Source organism: Zonotrichia leucophrys, chromosome 1 (assembly GCF_028769735.1).
Source record: "Zonotrichia leucophrys gambelii isolate GWCS_2022_RI chromosome 1, RI_Zleu_2.0, whole genome shotgun sequence".
NCBI lineage: Eukaryota > Metazoa > Chordata > Aves > Passeriformes > Passerellidae > Zonotrichia > Zonotrichia leucophrys.
In genome coordinates this window covers 28,685,908-28,707,182 of record NC_088169.1, presented here as the reverse complement: position 1 = coordinate 28,707,182, position 21,275 = coordinate 28,685,908, and the positions used below count along the sequence as shown (strand labels likewise).

The 21,275-nt window shown below is 37.9% G+C and overlaps 1 long non-coding RNA gene across 2 annotated transcripts in view; it reads left to right on the top strand.

The window, feature by feature from the left end:
- Positions 1-21,046, top strand: part of LOC135447713 (uncharacterized) — a 45,803-nt gene extending 24,757 nt beyond the window's left edge. For both annotated transcript variants that reach the window (XR_010440287.1, XR_010440306.1), the window contains 2 exons: positions 18,672-18,728; positions 19,285-21,046. This is a non-coding gene — a long non-coding RNA (uncharacterized LOC135447713). The remainder of the gene's footprint in view (positions 1-18,671; positions 18,729-19,284) is intronic.
- The last annotated feature ends 229 nt before the right edge of the window (positions 21,047-21,275 follow it).

Genomic DNA, 21,275 nt, shown 5'->3' with positions numbered 1-21,275 from the left:
GAAAAATCAGGACATTACAGTGGCTAAAGTATGAATTTTTGTGCTTGTTTATATAGGTATTAACAACATGTTTTAAAGAAAGCTAATAGCATCAGTTATCATTGTGTTGAGAGAAATGAACAGGTGATAATTACCGAGAAAGATCTCTCTTAATTTTGAAAAAGTTTATGTTCCAGGAAAAAACCAAAGAAATGAGAATTGAATCACCCTTCCACTCAGGTCTGAAATAGGAGCTTTTACAGATATATATGCTCTGGCAGAAAGGAAACATTAGGTGCATCTGATGAAGAAAAAGCCAGCAGGTGGGAACAAGTCATATGTCATTACTGGAAAATTAGATGAATGGTAAATCACAGACTAGCAGCAGAGGAATAAAAACCCCTAAAGCTGAAAAATCTCCATAATTATCAAAAATGTTTCACTACAGAGTTTTATCTGCATAAACAAAATTAAGCACCAGTGTCTTAGAACAGAGAATATATTTATATATTCTTATACATGTGACATTACTGGCACCAGATTCAATTTATGGTAATATCTAAGACACTTGACATTTTGCTGGAGAGCATAAAATCATACACAAGCAGTGTCCAGCCTTGCAACTTGTGTCACGAAGTCTCTTGTACTGAGAATTAAAAGGATTAATTGGGTTAGTCAACTTAATTAAGCTTTTGCTCCCCGGCTTTGAGACTAGTGTTAGAGTTTATCTCACAGTTTATCATACACCAGGCAGTGCAGCTCTAAGGAAGATTTCAGGTCATGTTTTAATTGTGTGGTGCCTTTGTCATGAGTGCCACCATCTTGATTCCTACTCCTTCTGCCCACCCATGGGCAGCTTTTTCTCTGCACAGAGACTGAAGGGGTAGTTTCTTACAGTAGAAGTAAACAGCAATGGTAGGTTGGTGGGGATCTTTATCCACCCTGGTTAATTCAATAATGGAAAACAATTTTGCATTTTTTCCACTTGGTGGTGGCATAAAACAAATGTGGTTTCCTGGGAACAATATTTTCCATTTCTAAGTGAGTCCATTATTTGTGTAATTATTTTTTTTCTTGGACAGAAGAAAGCCATTCCTTAATGTTCTGTGTGAGATAAAACTTTGTTATTAGTCATTGAAGCATATCATATTCTTTCAACTCTTTGAACCTTTTAGGGTTTCATGCAGTGCTGGCAGAATATCAAGAGGGTGACTCAACCTTTTCAGTTCAGACACCTAAGTGTGAGATGACCATTCCTCATAAGTAGTTATCTGTTCCTAGTGAGCCTAGGAAGGTAGCTTAGTTCACATATGTAATTTTAAAGTGGTTAGTCATCAGAGAGGAAACTCAGTCTTGGTATAGTTTGGTAAAAATCATGGGATGTCATAAACTCAGACACTTGGAAGTCTTTTGATAAAAGCATCCATGTGTAGTTGTCTCTTGGAATGCAAGTGATTCTGTAGAAGTTCTCTTTTTTCCATCTTGTTTTCCTTTTTCCTTTGTTTCTACTTTTTCATATTGATTTTCTGTTGAAAAACATCTCTTTATCACTCAGAAATTCAGACTTCCAAATGGCAAATATGTAAAAAGCAAAACAATTATTTTGATAAGTTCAGTATGTCTTAATGGTGTGTAAGGGGGAGAAAATAAGCTAAGTAGCTGGAGAGAAAACTGAGAGTTCATTATTATTTCACTGTTTGTGGTGGAACCCAAAGCCAAGAAAAGTGCTTATCAAAGCAGTTTTCAAATAAAACAAAGCACAATCTTTGATGTCTGCAGTGCATAGTAAACTATTTATATATAGTTTTATCTATGTAATATATCTCTGATATGGTGTGTATAATGGTATGCTAACTACAGACGAACCATAAAGCCCATTGTCTAGTGATTTTTAGATCAGAAACACAAAAGGTAAATAGCCATATTCAAATGATCATATGATAAATAACTATCTGATTAAAGTGACGCAATGATTGTTTAGGTGAATAAGAAAATGTAAGATACAAAAATCTGGAAAGGAAGTGTGTTTATGCCTTTCTCATCCATCACCACATGGTGATGGCCATAAGGCTTTCCACTCTTCTCAGTGTAGTATGAATTTTAAAAAGGAAGACATAATAAATAGTCTCCAAAAAGTAGAGGCAGCAAGAGGGTGCCAAAGGGAAATCAGATGCCTGATATTGAAACTATATTGAGAGAAGATCACTGACTTCATGAGAATTCTATTGGTAAAATAATATATCTGTGGAAAAAGCCTCAAACAATAACAGCCAAACAAATATATAAAACCCTAACATTCACACACACATAAAGGAGAGATAAAGAATTCTGTTAGGAATACAGAATTATCTGGAAGATGTTTGTTGAGCTAAGTTAAAAAGAGAGAAGAAAGAGGGGCTGTGAGGAGGTTTTTCACAGCAGCAGGACAGCTAGACCTGTTTTCAGTGACAGGAAAAAAATTAAGCGATAAATTCATCTGGGTAAATCCATCTAAAAAGTTCCTGCTCCAGCTTCTGTATGAATCAGAGATTATTTTTCTCTCTAAAAATCAGACACTTCAGGAGAACAGAGAGGTAGGAGTGGAGAACTTACAGTTCAGCAGTAGCAATGCTTTGAAAGCAGGTTTTGTGCGAGGGTAGACTCTAGATAGCGCATGAATGTGCATGCCTCTCGCTCCTCTGTTCCCAAAATGTTTTGTGCAAGCAAAGGAATGATGGTTACAAATTATGGTTACAGTGACTCACATTTGTGTGACCTATTGAATATTTGGGTACATGAGAACCCTATGTCCTTATTTCAGGCTGTTCACAGCTTGGTGGCAGAAGCAGACAGGCAGGAGGAAAATGCTTTTCTATTCCCCAATTTCTGGCCAGCTGTTAGCTCACCCGTGGCCTAGAAATTTCCCTTGTATCCTACATTGCTACATTATTATCTTAAATCTGTTTAAAGAGTGAGTTTCTTGCTGGTCACATTCTTCAGGGGTTTAGTCCCCAGCCTTGTTTTTTTTCTTCACATTTTTAAGCATAAAACTGAATTTGTTCTTAAAGAATAATACACTAGACTAGAATAATACAGTTTTCCGAATGTAAAAACAGCAAAATCTTTAAAATGTTTACCTTTAAAAGTGCCATAGAAATACACTACAGCACTTCTATATTTTTCTTTGTTTTTAGCTCATGTTCTGGCTTATTAACAGATTTTCACTGTTTAGAAGGTCAGAAAGTTTTATGTACCCACCAAGCTCAAATTGCAAAAGAAAAACTGTATTATCATATCTTTGTGAGCAATGGTCATGGCTGACTCTCTTTCCCTTCTTCCTCTTCTTCCCTCCATTATAAACTTAAAAATTATAATGCTTTAATATATTAGGCCCATAGTCTTATGCACTGGTAATCTCTTAATTAGTCTTTAGAGAGGAGAAATAGCTAGCAAACATATTCAGCCATTATGTTGAGCATTATATAGTATTGATAAACAATGTGGTCAATAATCAGACAACTGTGTGGCAAACATGCAACTTTTGTGCTGCTGAGAGGAATTTATTGTTATTACTCTTTTCTGATAGGAAAAAAAAAAAAAAAGAAAATCAAGAAACCTGCATCTTTCTCGGTATCTTTCAGATCACAATTGTAAATGTGGATGCAAAATCCATTTACAAATGTGTATTGATAAATGAGGTGTTAATTAGGAATCCATTTATCTTCATATTTTTGTTTCTGTGTGTGTGAATTACAGTACTATAATGAAATCACTGAAAAGGGGTATGTAGTTCTAATTATGAATAATATAGCAGCATCTGGGAAGCTTGGGTGGGTGCCAGCATAAAAGCCTATGTAATTTTGGTTTAAGAGATGGAAAAGGGGTTTCTGAATACAGAATATCCTTCTTGCATATTTCATACCTCTGGGAACTAACTCTGCAAAACCCATTCAAAGCATATGACTGACATAAATGTTCAAGGTATGAATTGGAAGGTAGGATTTTTAAGAACATGATTAAAGTTAATTGTTTTAAGTTAAATATCTCAGTAGAGGGCATTCAGCAATAGAAGAATAGAGGTGGTTCAGTGACAGAAGGAGCATAATCACAAAAGTCAGAGCGGTGGTTCAGTGCTAAACAACCATATCAACTAGCTTGGTTTTTGCCAGGCAAAAATTCAGCTTTGATCATAGCTAAACCTACAGTAATCTAACCCTATTCTAATTGCACAAAAGGCTATGTGTACTGGTGAAAGATTTTTTAATGTCTTTTTTTTGCAATCTCTGAGAGAAATAATAAAAATTAGGAATTTTCAAGGAAGTGAATACAGTTTTATACTGCTTTTATTGAAACAACAGCCCACTAGCCTCCTCATACATTATCCATTTCATAAAAGTTAGGTTTTTTAGTCATATGAATTTCCAGAATTTACAAATAGATATTGTAACACTTTAATAGTTAAAATAAGTGACTGGACATAGAGATTAGATGTCCCAACTCTCTGTACATTTCTGCAATATTAAAATAGTAAGGGGGAGCAAAACATGGGTCAGAATATATAAATATATTTATCTGTACCTCCATGGGGTTTACTGTTTTCACTACAGTGGAGTTTTGTTTATACCAATGATGATAGACGGTATAATATACCTAAAATAACAAAAAGAGTTTTTAAAAACTACGTGGGAAAGGATAAGTAGAAATTCTGAGTGCTTTGTAAGGAACTTAAAATGCAGCATCAATAATGGTATTTTATTCCTTTCACTATTACCAAGTTAGTGCCATCACAGAATAAAAAATCACATTGGAATTTTAGAGATGCTGTTCTGTGCAAGAATGCGAAATACTAACTTTTAAAAAATTTTATTCCTAACAGTATAGAAGCCAACAAATACCACAACTTGACTTTGTAATATATAAACTGTCCTGAGTTTGCAGGGTTGATATTTGGAAAGCAGATTTGTATTTGTATACTTTGCAGAGCTAGTAAAAAGCCATTAAAAATATTCAAAAAACAAAAGGAACTTTTTGGCTTCCCCTTTTTTGGCTAGAATATGATTTTTTTATCTAACATTTCTTATTATGATCTTTCCATAAAATTATGCAGACTCCTCTCTATATCTCTAATCCAGTAGACATATTTTTTGGATCTACACAAATTATTTTGTCATATTTCATCTTCACACAGAGTAAAAGCAGTAGTTTATAAACTTAAACAGTGATCTGTTTATTAGCCAAGCTAAATGGGAAATACTATTTAAAAAACAAAGGAAAACATAAGCAGAACATAATTATAAAAATAATTAAATCAGGTATATGGAATACTTAGCTTTGATTTTTGCTATAATATATCTTTGGCTAAAACATGTTCCTCCGGAGAAACTCATTGTAATAAAATCAGATCCAAGTTATTTTCCTTCTAACTGAGTTATAGAGAGCTCCTTCTGAATTTTGGTCATATTGTTCCTGAAGAGAAGTACAGGACTTCTGGCCACAGTAAAGTGGATTTCTGAGACATAGCTTGGAAAAATTTAGTTTTCCAAAAATTTGAAAATTATTCATTATCAATTGAAAATGTTGTTTATATCTGCTGACAAGTGTAACACAGTGCAATCAATAAATTTGTTAGACAAGATACAATACAGATGAAGCATATAATAAAATTGACCCAGCTGATATGTAATGATTATTTTTCAATATTAATGAAAATGTGAATTTGACTCTAGCCCCTCACCATGTTCCTTTTTTCTTTTCTACTGCCAGAAGCTAATAAATAAAAATGCAGGGAAACTGGACATTTTACTATAAGATATAAATTTATATGTAGTATTACATGTCATACAGAAGTGTGTGCAGGAGAGGATAAAAAATCTTATTGAAGAGAGTTAATAAGCTTCCTAAATATATAGATTCTGTATCTGAAACCAAAATAATCTCCCAAACAATTTTTACTTAATTAAAAAAAAATTAATTGGTCAAAAACTCCAGATGACATTTGGATACTCTATTGCACACTTCAGCATAGTATGCAGCTCATTCAAAAAAAAAAAAAGCTTCACTATTCATTTCTTGATCATCAGACATCTACTATATATTTCATTATGTAACACATTATGACCAAAATGCAGTCATTCTTGAAAAAATATGTACCTTTTTCATGATTTTCTGAAGTTGACAGAGGAATTTTGCCTTTCTCTTCTATAATTTTGTATTATTTTAGTGTGTGTGTGTGTGTAACAGCAATATTATTCTCACTTCTGGCTTAGAATTTCCTCCTTGCTTCAGGAACAGCTGCTGAATTGCCATTGTTCTTACTGTGTTTATGTCCAAGACACTAAAACTCTCTATATTATCAGGGATAATGTAGAGCTGAAGGCAAGCATAAGAACAGAAATCAGTGTCCAGACTGAAGTTATTTTAGTTCCTAGAGTCTTCAAATGTCTTTTCAAATATAAAATAATTTGTGTGGAAGCATGACAGTTCATGACTAATTAAAATGCATCCTGCAGGCCCTTAGAGTGTTTATCTGTCAGCTTACTTACCTACCCTCAAATTAAGAGCTGTTAAAGATATGACCTCCAAATGGATATCAAAAGCCAAGGATATTCAAGATTTATGTTTTTCAAGTGTCTTTATCTGATCAGTTTGAAAAGCTCATGACATCTCTTATAAAACTGGGGACTGAAAGTTTTACAATTAGGGATATCTTATAACACCCTTGCGGATTAGGTAAATCACCCAATCATTTGTATTATGAAAATAAAATTGAAGGCCCAATTATTTGTATTTGTACTTGCAAGGGAAACAAACCAAGTCACATTATGCCTTTTTAAAAAATGTGTACATAAAGAATTCAAGCCATAGTTTTAAATGGTACACATATTATAGATGTATTTTTGGAACTTAAAGCACAGTTGGATAAATTAAAATCCTAGTCAAATTCAGGAGAGATAGAAAGGATGGCAAGGAGACAGAAATACAAGAAAGCAGAGGGATAAAACACTCAGGTTACTTTTGTAAGGAACTATTCTACTCTGAGAGCATCAGTTCATCAGGGAAGTCCTGCTACTTTCCTATTGCCCTATAGTGGCCTAATGGGAAAGAGGGACAAGGTAGGAATGGGAGCTGCTTGCTGAAGGGTACTTACACATCCTGCCTGTCCCTGGTGTGTGCCACAGTTGCTGTGTTCTCTTGCATCCTTAGACAACTGGTTTCCTGCAGGAGCTCAGAAGGTGGATGAAGATGTGCTGGTGTTTTGCGGAGATAGCCAAAAACTCCACAACTTTGTGAAAGTTGTAAAGCTGGTATGTTTATTATTACAGCGCTGGACGCATGCAGAGATTGCTCTCCTTAAAAGGCATGTGTACCTCTGGGAACTTCAGGTCCATTTTTATTCCCCTCTCAGATACATATGCATACAATTTCACAGTAGGTTCATACATATTCATTTTTACGAATTTTGCATGACATTTGCCACTAGTTCTTCTTTATCAGAAAGAATTCCTAGATCAGGTTGACCTGCTCTCACAGCAGTCTCTGTCTCCCTCTATCATCCTCTGTCTCTTCTCTCTTATCTCTGTCCTTTACTGAAGCAACTCCACTGACCCTGGGTTCTGCAGTTAGGCTAAATAGCTATGGTTTCTAACCACGGACTCAACTCAAAAATGTACACTGGGGAGGTGAATGCAGTCCCCAGCTGAGTTGGCCAAGTGCTATTTTTTTTCTTTGCAGTGAGAAAAAGGAAAAACCACATGCAATCATAAGGTTGTCCCTTTGTATTGCTTGTCTCTTTCTTTCTTCTTGGAGATATCTCAGTTCTGTGCTTGCAGAGAGCAGAGCTGCCTTCTCTGGGTGTTGGAATGATTTACAGGAATGCCAAAACTCACCCCAAGGACTGCAGAGGATGCCCACAGTGGGGACAGAATTCCAAGGATGTTTAGTGAAAAAAAAAAGACTCAGTGGAGATTTTATCTTCTTCTGTGAATAAATAGCCCCTTCAGGAGCAAAATTTCACCACTTCTGGGGGCAGGCTTTCATTTTAGCACAAGACAGACTTGACACTAAAGAAGGGTATTTTCACTTCATATCTCATTCATCTCGTTTTCAGTTTTTCTGCTTGCTATTAGAGATACTTCCTGCCAAGTGGTGGCTTTAGTATCAACTTTTAAATTTGTAAGAATACTCTACATCAGTATTTTTAAGCTGGATACACAGAAGTTTTTCAGATATTTGGATGGTGGAGCAGTCCTCACTAAAATCCACAGAATATTTCTTGTTGGCTAGAACTGACTTAGATGTTGACATTCTAGGTGGGATTCATGCCACTCACCTGAAAAACAGGCTGCTCTTATAAGAACAGTGATCTAAAATAAGTCTACTTCGTAGAGAAATTCACTCCATCCTAAGACCAGCAGCTGAACCTGGGAATGTTGTCTTTCCAACTACTCTGAGGATAGGTGGATTACTGAATGGAGCTGAGCAAATAAGTCAGATGGTTAAAGACAACTGTGACAAAAGCCGTCCCTTAACTGTAAAACTGTCCAGATACAGAAGTGTTGGCAGGATGCTGAAACTCAGCCTCCTTCCAAATAAATTATTTCATTCTCTGTGGGTTTATGTCTTTTCCTGTAACCATAAACCCTGCCCAATCTCAGTGTGTTAAAGTACCAGATCAAAAGACATCCAACTCTAATGCATGAGGATGAAGAGGGCAATGTCTGGCACATCTGCTGACCTTCACAGGCCTTGTTTTAGAGCTGCCCTAGTTTCCACTTAGAGTTTCGTAGCGCAAACTGCGCAAGATGAAGTTGTTTCATTTTCTATCTGCAGTAGAGAAGCAATACCAATGAAATTATGTTGTCTTATATTCCCTGGGATAAAAGCCATCCTCCTGCCTCCTCTGAAAAGCATTAGTATAGTTGTTGCAACAATGTCAGTGTGAACAATATCTAATAGATTCAGCAATTCTCCCTTTCTAACCATCACTTTGTGCCATCAGCCTCTGAGCCTGTGCACATGTTACTTGAATGTTACTTGGAAAAAAGAAAACCCAGCAGCTTCCCCAGACTTTGTCGAGTGAACTTTGCTCAGTGGAGGAGAGTAAACATGAAATGGTAAATTCTTCTGGAAAAGAATCTTTTTTGAAAGGAAATTTCAGATATTTCATGCCCCTGCCCTCCACAATATTATTAACTCTGGGCCAGTGCAGTGGGTATCTCTGACACTGTTGTGTATCTCCTTAAAAGAGCTATTATAACTCAGGTAATGGTAATAGCTTGAACAAAAGAACATTGTTTCTGTTGGACTGTGTTACTACTGTCCATGTTTTCTCTTTGATATGTAAAGTACAGCTTATTTATGTTGAAATGGTTATTGTGTTGTCTTATAAAATGTATAATCATGTTTATCTTCCAAATTTTTTTTCACATACGGAAAATATTTCTAAGAATGCCTCTACAAACAAACCACAATAAACTATCACTGTATGCTTGAATCAGGAACAGACAAAACCCAAACTGAGTTCTTTGATGTAAATTTTATGACAGCGACTATATTTCAACTAGTTAAGATTGGCAATGTCTTGGACAAGTACATTAACCTGGGAGAGCACTGAGGATGCTTGGTTTTGCTTTTGGAAGTTGGCTCTTTACTTCAGAGCAAATAAAAGGATCAAAGCAATTAGAGTAGGGGCTGTATAAGAGTGGCTATTCCTATAGCAAAACCTGAACATTCACTGAGCTAAAAGATTCTATGGCTAGACAAGATGATACTTTTTCAGTAAGATGAAGTGTTTTGTACTGTTTGAATACTATTGCAAATGAGGACCACAGCTCTTCTATCAATAGCTAGAAGTTTATAGATTTTTTGGGTTTAGACTGAGCTGTGTTTCCATAGCACCCAGGTACTCCAGTGAAGACAAGCACCTCACTGTTTGGTGCTATGTACACACAGACCGAGAATCAGAATGAAAATCAATGGGTAGTCAGGCACCCAGAGAAAACAGCATGTCAGCTCAAGGAAATACTCCCACCAAATTCTATATTTTGGATTGCTTTCTCATGCATCCTTGCCTCTTGCATGGGACACTGTACTTATTATTGATCTTACCTGATGTCTGCTGTCCCATTGCATCCAGCTCACTAATCTCACTGCTGCAGAGCTTTGCTCTCCCTTTGTGGGCCACTGACTATACCTGATAGACAGAAACAGCTGCCTGTGTGCTCAGGGCAGGACTGATGGTGCATGTGGGAAGGATCCCTCGCCCTTAGGGTCTGCAGCAGATCTCCAGGAGATTGTTGTTTGCACAGGTGCCTACACAGGAGGTGAGCCCAGAGCTTTTAATCTCTTGAGATGACCCAGAATGGGGCATTAAATGCAAATGCTATCTACAATGGGGCCTTGTTTTGTTTCCCAGTAAATTCCCCACATGCTTGCATCCTGTAATCCCTGTTGGCCTTAAAATACTGATATTGATGTTCCCATGGAAAACCAAGTCTAAAGGGTTTGATAATTTTATGAACAGTGAAATACAGTAATATTGCATTTGGATACTAAGGTAAAAATAATTTTCTTATGGAGATACCAGTGCTTTCTTAGTCCACCATGAGAAGTCAGAAATACAAAGCATTCTCCTAAGGTCAGCAGTCCCAAACTCAATATGCTTCATGCATTACTGAAGTGTATTTTTTATATATACATATATTTACCCAAAATCTTTTGGTTCACACATTTGCATAGGATCTGGATAAAAAAGTCTTACATAAATTAAGCCTTAAAGTATTGACATCACATGGCTGGACAAATGCATTGTGGGATTATCCCACCAAATGTAGGTCCCCAAATCAGGAGGATTATGCATAGTGTTTTTAGGAGTGCTCTTAGAGAGGGAATAAATCCTTTGGCTGTTAAGTGTACAGCACTGTTCCATTGTCACATGTAATAGATTTTTTTTTCTTTACTTTATAGACTTGTGATTTGCAATTGAAATATGCATGACAGCACTTGTACTGATAGGTCAAAAGAAACCATCACCAAAGTTGTTCATGTTTCTCATTTGTTTTGTGGAGGACTTTTGTTTGTGGTTCTGATTGCATGGAAATACTGTGTAGAATAGGAAACTCTGTGTCACTCTGGTTTTCTAATAATTTAATTAATTATTCACCATTTATAAAAATTGTCTTTTTATATTTTTACAAAATGCTATAATGCCAGGCGTTGATGGTGGCAACTTGTTATCCTGAAGCACTTGAAAGCCAATCTACAATTTAATGGTTTATTTCACTAAGTGCCGTTATGATTATGTTTAAAACCATCCTGTTGCTCTGTATTGTATAGAATAGCATTCATGTTCCACCACCTCATTTCCTAGTTAACTCTTGTGTCACATACAGCAGATGAAATGGAAAGTTCTACAAGAATGGACATGCTAAAAATTTACTTCCAGAGCCTAGAAATTCACATCTCATGCTGATCCCAGCTGTTTGCAGAGCTGATTACAATTCTAGTATCAACAGAACTAGCAAAGTCAAGTGAAGTCCTCACAACTGTATAGCTCCATATGTAAGGAGCCTAAAGCTGTGATAAAAGTTGAAAATAGCTAAATGACATAACTTCTGTACTAGCTTGACTTCCAAAGGATTGCATCACATCTCTGCCTAGTGCCCCTGCTGGGACAGCCGGGGGGCACAGCGCACCACAGGATGCATGTGACTTGCTCAGCTATGGGACTGTGATGCCCCAGCTCAAAGCATCACTAACTGCCAGTAGCACAGGTTTGGAGAGATCCCTTTGGTGAGAATGGTTTGAGATTAACACATTTTTCTGTAACAACTTTTGTGCAGGAGAGCTCCAAGCTCATTGGTTTGGGTCTCTCCATATGGACAGGTCTGGCCAATCCAGCCAGTGTAGGCTGGAGCACAACTCAGTTCTGAAGTAGGCACCTCATTTTTACTCATCTGTTGTCTTTTCCATTGACTCTCTGTGCCAGGGTATTAGTTTGTTGGCCATGTGTCATCTAAGATGCCCTAGGACCTGACATGGGACATAGAGGAAACCAGTGCTCTTTTAGATTGGCAGCTATGGCATGAAACAACCATAGAAGCTATAAAAACCAACCAAAGAAATCCCCTTGTGTGCCACAGACATCACTTGTATAGCCGTGGGTTAGGTTTAAACCTTGATTTATTCTTCCCGTTCAATCAGTACCTGTATTCAAGTGACGCATATGTTGTGGATTTGTGGGCATCTGCACATCCAGGAGAGAACTCTCTCTCAGGAACCCCAGCTTCCCACCTGTTTCCATAAACATGAGTGGGAAGTTGCAATCTGGGGGCACAGGCACCACAAGCCAGAGGTTGCAGGACCAGCTGGTGGAGAACCAGACTGGAAAGGACAACTGGTCACACACCTGACAGCAGGAGTGGCTGGAAAAATGCGCAAATAAGGTGAAGCTGAATTCAGGGACGGCAGGATCTGAGTTACAGAAGCTCATGGTTCCCAGCTATGTATAAAAAACTGCTGCACTGTGGTAGCTACTCCACCTCTATCACAGGGAGACACAAGCTATATGCTGCAGGTTTTTATGCTTCACATTCATAGGCTGTCTTGTACTTGTGGTTTCTTTTTGCTTCTTGTGCTGCTTTTACGTGAGCCCAAATGTTGACTTCCACAGCACAGCCAACACCATGAGAGTTTTTTCCCTAGGATTCATGGGAGGTGGAGAGAAAGACTAGATGGGAAGGCTAGGCAATACTCAAGCTGCTCTGCCCAAGTGTTTTAATCCATCTAAGGAGAAGACTTAGTCCTGAGTGCCAGAAGACACTGCCTGGAAAAAAGTTTCCACAGATGAAGGAGCTGGAGCATCCTTAGCAGCTGTAACAAACATGGAACACTCTCAGGGTGGTGAAACACAGAGAAATGTGTTTTGTGTGAAATGTGTGAGGGCACAGTTCTTTGCCCACACACATCTCTTTCAGGAGCATCATACATAAAAACACTTAAACTCCATGCACTAAGCCAAATCAAAGCCTTATTGTGCATTTGGAGGCCAGTGACAATCTGCTGACAAATGCTTGTTACCTATTGTTAATCTCCCACAAGGCAGGATATTCCATGAAAAAATATTAAAAGATACTTTAAACATTACACTTTATTACTTCATGACTTCTCCTAGGCTTATGATATAGACTCAAGAATTAAAAAAGTGTATGTCCATGACTGTCAATGGAATAGAGCCATTACAATGTATTTTCCTTAATTTGGAGGCCATATTTAAACCATGTAAATTCTCTGCCATGCTGTTCTTTGTACCTTTTAATTTTTCCTTCGGTATCCATGGCATCTCTCTCGTATCTTCCCCTCCAAGCTGTGTCTTCCTCCTTGATTTTTTTCCCCTGCTTTTGCAACATCAGTGAGGTTAGTTTTGGCCTCTTTTGGTCCTTTCTACTGCACCTGATGTAATCCCGGTCTATTTTCTTGTAGTCACTAAATTTCCCTTGTTTTTTCCCTTTCAATTTCATTGCCATTTCTTCCCCATAAAATTGTGTCTTCCTCTTTGATTTTTTCTCCTGTTTTTGTAACATATGTGAGCTTCATTGTGTCATGATTTGGCCCTTGGTACTGCACGACATGTATTCCTGGTCCATTTTCTTGTGGTCGGCTTGGTACCAGTTGTAAAGTTATGGTCTTGCTGAATGCCACTGGAAAACTCTTATTTTTGTTGCAAGGAAAAGCACAGTACTTCCCACCAGAACCTAAATAATATCATGTCAATAAATATATTCATTTGAGAAAATTAATTTCTCAATGGAATTAAATGACATTTCAGTTTAAAGCAGGTCAGTCTTCTTTGAATTCAAAAGGCTTCTTCTTCTCACACTGTGCTAATAACTCAAAACATGTGTTTTTATGCTTGGGTAGTGAAAATTGATATGAATAATTCAGATAAAATCCAGAAAATTAGAGAACATTTTGTGAATGAAAATACCTCTAAACATTTCTAAGCTACTCTTCTGTCAGGAAAAATTGCATGTCAAGAGTTGATGGCCTGGCACTGCATTTGGTTTCCCCACTTGATAACTGGAGGAATGCTCTAAAACCTTTAAAGAAAAGTGGAATTTTTTGCTGAGTGTGTTTCTGATCCCTACAAATGCCCACTGTAGAGAAGCCTGGGGGGGTCAGAGAGATGGGGTTTAGCTTTCAGGGCAGCATACATGCCTCATAAGGATGAACAGCATGGAGGACACTCTGTGTGGATTCAGAGGGTGAGCTGGGGTTGGCAGGAGCCTTGGCTGTCAGTACGTGAGGGGACAGAAGCTGTCCCTCAGTTGGTGACAGTGGATAGTCAGTCTAGGAACCAATGCACTCAGTTTTACTCATTGTGCTCAACTTGACAAAAACTGCTTTCTCTTTGTCCTGAAAAGCTACCAGTGCTCTGTAAAGCTTAAAAGATAAAGAGAGGCAATAAAATCTTGAAATATTTCTTGTTGCATATGAGTAACCAGTTAAAACACACAATTAGTTTTAAGACTGAAAGCCAGGCAGTGGAAAGATATGCATTTGAAGATGTATGGCTGATAAATGACCTCTGAGATAAATGAAGCAGAAGACAATTCCACACTGTTGGTCTGCTACTGATATTTGCATCAAAACAATTAGTACCTATGTAAATAAATCTCTTTTCTGTACAGATGTCCTCTATCTGATAGGCTTTCAAATGTAGAAAATGAGACCAACCGTTGATTATAATCTTGGGAGTAATAACAATAATATCTGCAATGTTTTCTTGCAATTGCAGTCATTCTAGATGACAGATGTGTTACAGCAGTGCTGCTCTGAGGGAGTAATACATTACCAATTTACAGCTGTGCAGGAAATGGCTCAGGTAATTAGTGTCTAGCTAATTAATCCAGGCTCTGGGAAAAGGAAAAAAAAAACCCAAACAATCAACTAAACAACCTAAAACTAAAGGGCAAAATATGGTAGTGTTGTGATAGGAAAAACTCTATTATATTCTTAGATATTGAGTTTTCTTCCAGCACTCCCTAGTGGCTCATTATAATGTATCCATGCTTTCAATGTTGCATACTGATGAAATAAGCATTTATGACCTCTGAGTAGTTTTCTGATACAACTGTATGTCATTAGGAAACATGGGATGATGTATAACCACAGCACATCTGTTTTCTCTTCATCCCAGTGCCCTTCCCTGACAAGATTCTCCTGGATATGCTTTTAGCTTTAAATCCATTCAAAGCATCTGAGAGTTGAAATTAGAAGGCATAAACTTTTATTTTTCTAATTCTATTACATTATAAGAAATGCTAGAGGTAACCAAGCATGGGCAATAAAAACCATGGCCTTATTTTGAAATGGTTAAAAAGGATTTTTCCCCCTGTAATTTCATCAAATGCATCTGGCTTTGTCTAAGCAGTTTTAAGCAGAATTGCCTCCAAATGTGCCATAAGAGCGCGTGAGCAGTAACAACAGATTAAATTTTCTATACCTCAGAGAATTGTGTGCATATAGCTAAAGTCATACAAGCAGGCAGCCATCACAGCAGGACAGTGGGCAACAAAACAACCATTCTGTCCCCAGATATTGCTGAGCAGGTACCTTTTGTCCCACTTCCTGTAAACCAAACTTTGACCAGACCTGCCTCTGGGCCTTGCTGTGCTCCTGTGAGCCAAACCATATTTGAACAGCTTAGTACAAGGGAAGAGGGAAAATCTGTCTTTGGAGGAAAAGAATCTCAGTTCCTTTAGAAAATATATAAGGCTGCATTGTGTTATTTTGATTGTGATGATTGTTAAGTGGAGTGGGTGTGTGTAACCAGGAGCACGATGGAGATGGATGCTCTAAGGAGCCCAGAGCCAGCAGATTCATTATGCTGTGCACCCCTCTGAGAATCTGTTGATGCTTATCCGTAGTCAAATCCATTTCCCTGTGTCACAGCACAGTCATGGCTCTGGCATATATTCACCTCTGTGCACAGCTAGAGAATATTTTTTATGAGCTCTGCAACTCCAGGATTAGTATTTTGGGGTGAGCATTGTGGAGATCTGGCAATGAGAGTATGCCAGATTTTTTTTTTTTTTTTTTGCAAGTACCACCCCATATCCTGCTGCTTAGACTAATCAAGCTTTTGCTTTTTCTCTAGCTACAGCACCAAACTGCCAGGTTTCCAACAGGAGTTTGGAGGCTCAGTTAGTGCCTCGATTTCCAGTGCTGCTGTGCTTTAAACTGTTTGCTTCAGGTTGCTGCATTTCCTGTCTGAGAGAATCAGTGCATTTTTAAGAATGATTTATCATTCTGTTGTATTGATGTTCTACCAAGAGCGGACCCAAGCATAAAACAGGTTTTCAAGAAATGGAAACTATTCACCCAATGACATTTCAGGCAGCCCACAGATGCACTAAAAACTGTAAAATTTAGCACTGTAAAGGTGGCCAAAGTGGCAACTTTGGTTTCCAGTTGTGCATTTCTCACATAATCCCCCCATCTGTAGTTCATGCTGTTTGACAACATTTTAGGGACAGGTCTCCTGCTGCCATCTCTAGGTACTATAGGTCTTCAACCTCTCCTTTTTCTCCAATTAATTCTGCATCTTTTAAGTCAGAACTATAATGAGTGTATCCCTTACAGCACATTCCTCAATGGAGCAAGCACTGTCACACAAACAATCCCTTGCAGATATTTGTCTCTACTCTTCAATGGGATGCCTTGCCATTGACATGCTGTTTTTTCAGGCATTGTGCACATTGTCAGGTTATATCACACTGTCTCTGCCCATGACAAAATAAAGGCTAGAAAGTGTGTGACAGAGGTTGAAAATATATTAATATTGGATCTGGTTTTTAAAGCAAAATGCACTCGGCTTTTCATTATTTTCTTCAAGTGCTAGTCAGGTTACACCTGTGACTGACAATTCTTTATCTAATCTGTAAATCCTTTGTCTTTATGTCTGTGGTTTGTCCTGCATGTCTCATTAATTCTCCTGTAATAATGACATTGCCTTGGTTCAGTTCCTCTCATGAACTTCCCTTTATTTTTCAAGCAGAGAAGAAACCTGTCTTGTCTGCTTCAGTTCCTGTATATTTAAAATGAATTAATGTTCTGACACCAAATGGCTGTTAAAGAAAAGTCTGATGTAACCCACATTGTGGTATTAATCCAGCAGAAATTAAATGCACAGCCTATGTCCTGTCTAACAACGGGAAAAGATATGGGAAAAGGAGCTCAGCTCCTGCCTTAAGAATCCATTGCATACACATAAAGAATCTCTCTGTCTTCTAGCTAGAGTAGATCATAAATCATCTAGCAGAGCAACCTGAGTCACCAATCTATTTTATAGGATAAAAAAATGAGGTTATTTATAACTTTTCTAGGCCTTTTTCATCTCATCATGATGATTTTCATCTGCCTGGTGGTGGGATCCAAGGCCCTCTTTCTGGGGATGCCAACCCAATATTACACCACCAACCTGCATCTATGCTTGACAGTGCTTAAAAAGTTAATAAATGCAAGGGTAATCTTTTCAATTTTATATATCTTGATATTTCATGTCCCCAGAGTCTGTTCTCAAATAGTAACTGCTAATTCTCCCTCTTGGGTATAATCCTCAGACACCACAGAAACTGGTAAACATCTTCAAATGTCTGAACTTGTTCTCCTAGGGAACAAAAGGCACTCTTTTCTTTTTTTTTTTTTTTGACATCCCATGGCTTTACTGCTGCTTCCTGACATATTGATTAGTCTGTTTACAGTGTCAGCAAAACAAGGGCTTGAAAGAACTCCAATTTCTAACCTGTAGGCCTTGTCTTTGGCTTGTATCTGCATACAGTATACTTTAATAGCCTGTTACTCTCAAATGCAGATTTTAATTCATATCTGTTCCTCCTTCTGCCTGAAAGTAATATTTCCAAAAGCTGTATTGATTTTTAAATTGCTATTGAATCACTATTCTTTTGAATTTAAATACTTTCCAATTGTCACACAAAGTGTGATATTTGGTGAGTATATTTTTACAAGATTCTTTGTTTCCATGAGAAAGCTCAAAATGCACTTGTTTAAAATAATTTTTTTCCCCCAGAACAAGTTTATACTCATTTTTATACAGCTGCTTATCCCTGTAAGAAAGCATAATCTTCACTGAAAATTCTTACAATGTATGAAAGCAGTGGAACAAGTAGAAGTATATCAAGAACAGAACGGAGTCCATTTAAGTACTTGACAGATACAAGTTTGTACTTGGTAACCACTACACATTTCTGGTTAATCAATGAGTAAACTGTTCTTCTCCTACATACAAGGCCCTTTCCATGGCCCCTTAGTACTATTTAAAATGTTCAAGGTCTTTCTTTTTTTTCTGCATGGGTAGTACTGGAAAAGAATCAGGCAGAAATCCAGAAACTCTGACTTTTACTGGTGGGTTTGTATGTTGGCTCATTAGAGGGAACTCTGATCTAGATTAAAATTGCTATTGATGCCTTCTTTTGCCCAGAAGGTTTTACAAAACAAAGCTAACAGACATTCTGGGGAAAAAACTCCCCACTTTTAAGAGGACATCTTGAATATTCAATTCAAATTATCTTACGGTTATTCTTAATAGTCTCAGTACAAGAGAACTAGAAAATAATGATGGCCGTGTTTGAGGAGATCATACAGGAGTGTACAGAAATACATTTACAGTACTTTATATCTATTTTAATTTCCAGAGGAGCACAAGGCATGGAAGAATGTCTTCATCCCTCAGATTATTTATACAAGCAGAGGTAAGATTATCTTCCATAAATCTTGAAAAAACATGTTCTGCTAAAAGGAACAAGTGTTGGGTTGGAGTCCCTGTGGCAGTCAGACTTCAGAAGAAAGATTTGGAAGGTTATGGGCACATTGGTGTGCAATGATTGTGTCGCCCTGGTCAGCAAAGCAGTATAAGATTTTTCTCTGTTAGCACAGGCAGGGTATGACAGAAACTGTCTTAGCTTAATTTTGCAACTAAATTCACTGTCAGCAAGTGGCTGCACTGCCTGTCCAGCTGGATTCTGTAAAAAATAACAATTTCTGCCTCAGCCTAGACTGATTGATCTGTTGCTGAGAAAAGGATGGGCAGAAAGAGGGAACAGTGGCTGCTTATGAGATGGTGCTTCAGTTTATCCACTGAATTTGCAGTTTTTAACCAAGTGATGAGTCCATTTCTGAAAAGTGATTCAGGCTCAGGTTTTGCCTTTTCTTGGGGAACCACTGTGCTAGAGTTCAAACCTGTCAATTTCTTGCAGGTATTGCTGTTGCTGAGCTAATTTCTTGTCTTTTGTGCCTTTATCACACCAGGATGAACTTCAGATACTGACAGGAGCTGTGGCTATAACCTGCTTATGCCTCATTCAGCACCTAAGTTACCACTTAATGTCTAAATTGAGACAATAGGTACTGACCTCTTGTCTCAATCAAAATCTTTCAAATGTTAAGAAACTGCCCTCCTGAGAAGCTAGGAGGTAACTAAAATAGGTTCACTGGGTGGTTTTGTGTGCTCTATGATTATGAGTTCCTCTGAGGAGCACTCAAGAGAGCTGTTGACTGTGATCCAAGTATCTGGAATAATGAGTTCCTTTTAGAGCTTCTTATCACACTGAGTTTCAGTTTATTCACTGAACCTACTGATCCTTTAAAATCATGTTCCACTTTCAGTTTTAAACAAAGGTAGCTAGACAGCAGAGATCAACAGTGTAAAAGTAGAATTTGAGTGCTGTGAACTTATGCCTTTGTTCTTCTGAGCTGATGTACTGACGTGGAGCTGAATTCTGTGTTTAAAAACAAACTAAATGAAAATTGCATTCAAAAATGTCAGCCCTTTAGATCAGGCTGAGCTGAGCACTGTGAAACCTCATCACTATGAAGCACTAAGCACTTTCTGTAATTATGATATGAACATTTACCATACTAATTTTTTAAGATTTTGTTCCTAATACAAGGGACTCAAAATGAGTTTCCATGAGAAACATTCATTTTGTTGTAAGGTTGCATGAAGATATTTGCCTGCCATAACAATCAAGTTCTCAGAAAACAATCAGTATATTTTACCACTTTCTGCTAAGTTTTTCTATCACCTGTGGCAGCAACACAGTTTTGAGCCTTCAGATTGACAACAGGGACTTTGGCCATTTGAACATGGAGAGGCTGCATTTAAATTGTGGATGTTGGAATACTTCCAATTGCCTGGATCCAGGCATTCACCCAGCTAAGATGCAGTCTCCTGTGGGATGTGGCTTTGCCCTGATTTGTCTGTTACATCTTGGCTTTCATTGAAGGCAATCTGTATGCACTCAGCAGACAGGAGACAGGACATGCTCTAGTCACAGCCCAGCTCCAGATTTTACCTGATGGTGTGCTGTTATCCAGGTATTCCTCTGCTGATTCCTTTCTGCCATGCCCTTCTCTTTCCCTGGCCATACTGCTCTTCTTATCCATCCAGCTCCAGTCTTATTTCCTCTAGCTCCTCTCCTCTACTCCTTCCAGCTCTTGTGTCCTCTGGTAGTCAGTTCTTTTTGTGCCCTATCACTTCTCAGGCCCTTTCTGCCTGCCCCCTCTGTCTCACATACACATTTTCTTCTTTTATTCTTTCTTCCTTTCACCAACACCTTCAGAAGGTATCTCAGCTTCTTTTGTTTCCTTGTCTACACTGTTGTCTCAGCCAGTCCCAGTTCTTCCTGATGTCTTCTCTTCAGCCCCTCTCCACTGTTATTCCTCACCTCTGCTCCCTCTTTTGCAGCCCCAGCTTTTCCTGCTCTCCATTTAACCTCTGCAGATGCCCAGTTCTCTCACTGGGACTGGTATGATACCCCAATTCTCACCTTCTTGTCCAGCTTGTCAATATACCTTTTGCACCTCCGTTCCATTTCTCCATGATACGCCTTCTGCCTTCATGGACAGTGATCCTGACAAGTCATATTGAGGCTTTATTTCCCTAGCAAATGAATAAACAATTTTCTTTCTAATATTGAAGATTTCTTGGTAATGTTTCTGCCTTTTTCCTTTGTGTTTACTGGCATAATTCTAAAATGTTTTCCCCCAGTCAATACCACACGATGAAAAATAAAATGGCCACTTTCTAGCTGTTTCTTGATTTTTTGTGTAGCACACTAGGCTGAAATCATGCCCCATAGACTCCAGTAATTCATCTAAATCTCTTGTTTGCACTCAAAGGGGAAAAAAAAGGTGCACAACTGCTAATACTATTCCATTATGCTAAGACAGTAAAGAAGAAAGTAAAGTGATCATTGTTCACATGGCAAGAAGTCCCATTCTGTGAATACAATCAGGGA